The following is a 2,531-nucleotide window of genomic DNA, read 5'->3' on the forward strand; positions in this document are numbered from 1 at the left end:
AAGTTATACTAGCCTTGCAGTTTTCTTTAAATAAACACATAGAAATCCATTAGCAATTTCTAAATACAGATAAACGATGCTGGAAACTATCAAACTAATTCACACTAAGCAGCTAATCCTTAACAATATTATGCTATTGAAAGTGCTGTTGCTAACTTGTCTTGGTAACTCAGAGTTTTTATTCGAAGCATACTTTTCTCTGTACTGTTCAAGTAGGAGAGAAGACGCATTTCAGCATCTTGCTCAGAAAACCCCAGACTCAATATATCTAATTTTTTGATAACTCTATTAACACATTTATCACTGCTTTTGAAAATGAACTTAGCAGTTGAAGGATAATATTACTATAGGAGCTTTGTCTTCTCCTCCCGTTATTTGGTCCAGCTTCCCCAGAAGCAGAATTCACATTGTTTTAATTTGACATTGCTTTAATTTCTTTTGCTTCATCATTTCAATGTTACCACATTACTCAATTTCAACTCAAATAAGCAAACTTTAAGTGATTGCCATACTTTTCCAAACAACTGTTATATACACATCGCTATGCTTATTAACCTTCTAGCAGGTCAGGAAATCAAAAATATTCTGCTTACTCTCTCCACACATGCACCTAGTGTGTGTAAATCACTTCCATTTTTAAGGGTATATTTCTCTTGATATTTATTTGAAAAGTATACTGAGAAGTTAAAATTCCTTACATCAAGCCATAACGTACTATGTAACTTTAGGATCAACACCAATGTCAGGATTAAGGATGTCTGTATTTCTTGTTTAGAAAACTTGGAAGACAAACATCAGGAGGCTAAACACTTCCCTCCTGGAAATATAAAACATGAGCATGTTTTCCTTCCTTCCCTTCCCATATCTTTATAATCCAGCTTTCCTTACTAGTGGAAAAAAAGGGAGCCCTAATTCCTAAATCTGTGCTTGGAAGGGTGAGTTTAAAGGGAACATGCTTTGTTTGGTTACTTTCTACACATAAACCCAGAAGGAATTGGTCACGCTTATCTCAACACTTTCAGCTCTGAGGACAGATACACCACATGCCCCACCACGGGAGGAAACCATCTCAACAAGGCAGGTAGGTGTGGAGACTCCAGATCTGTTAGAAAGACACTGCTCCATTTTTAAAACTCTGGGCAACTCATAGAAAGGGAAATAACATTACTTTTGTAAAAGCAATGCCTTAGACTACTGCATAGTTGATGGGTAGATACAACAAAAAACCTTATTATGGAACTTATTATGTATTTTGTATATACAATAAGAAATTTGTGCCAAATAACAGCTGGTAATCTGAAACACTTTGAAACTATCAGACACAGATACCCAAGTCTTTTAAGAGAGAGAGAAAACAGCAATTTCACCGAGTGTAATTCCAAGTTTCAAAGAAAGTCCAGCATTTCTTTCACCAAAAAAGATCCCAGGAGCTCCCCGTGCTTAAGCTGACACAAAAAACTATATATTTCATTTCAGGGGACTTAACAAAATAACCCTCAATCAAAATATTACCTGCTACTATCTCCAATCACTGATTATAGTAATACAGGAGATAAATGTTATGCCCAGTTGAGGTAGTAAAATAATCAAATGCATTTTGATGCACTACTATTAAGGCAAATACTCTTACTCTATAAAAAGCACGATGAATCATTTAATTAACTTGAAGTCATAACCATAGTTGTGAGTGAACTTCAAAAACCATGTTGCAACACCCATTTCTGTATCAAAGTATTTTTTTCAAGCGTCAATTCTGCACCCTGGTGAGTCAACGTTTGTTTAAAAAATAAAGGTATTTCTAGATATAGATATAGAGATAAAGATGTTTCAGATTTAAAACAAACAAACAAAAAGAAACCAACAAACTTGATTAGCGCCTGCCTGAAAACAGACAGTATAAACACTTTGTTGCTATTAGACATTCTGGCTGGCAGACAGCATCCCAAGTGCTACAAACCTTGGGTCAAAAATCAGTACAGCTTTGTCATCTTAAGACTGTAACTAAGTGAAACATCACAACATTATATACTTGAAGATATTGGGTGACTTAAGCTGTAATTAAATATTCTGAATTATTCTATAAGTATTTGCATCGTCTATTCCCAACCCACACCCGCTTATTTTCTCTTAACACTATCCTACTCTCTAACCTTAGCACTGAAGAATTATTTGGGTGTGGTTTCGAGTAAGTTAATTCCAAAAACAGGACAATGAAAAAGATTCAAAATAAAAGGCATTTACTCTCTTCTTCCTATCCCTTATCCCACTCTCCAAAGTCCCTAGTATTCTTCTGAGATCTCTAACGTGGTTTCTTATTTCAATTGTGAAATGCTGCCACTATTTTATGGTTGCAAATGCTACATTTGCACCCAGTATAGTGAAGCTCCAGTTCATACTCAAGACTCTTAAGTGTAGGATAAGACTATACTTTTTTTGTTCTCTTTTCAAAGGGCGAACATGTAAGGCTAAAGCGTTATCCATTGCCACCACAGGGTAGGTCTTCCCATTTGACATTCTGGGAACAGACATCT

Source organism: Mesitornis unicolor, unplaced genomic scaffold, assembly GCF_000695765.1.
Source record: "Mesitornis unicolor isolate BGI_N332 unplaced genomic scaffold, ASM69576v1 scaffold4788, whole genome shotgun sequence".
Classification (NCBI taxonomy): domain Eukaryota; kingdom Metazoa; phylum Chordata; class Aves; order Mesitornithiformes; family Mesitornithidae; genus Mesitornis; species Mesitornis unicolor.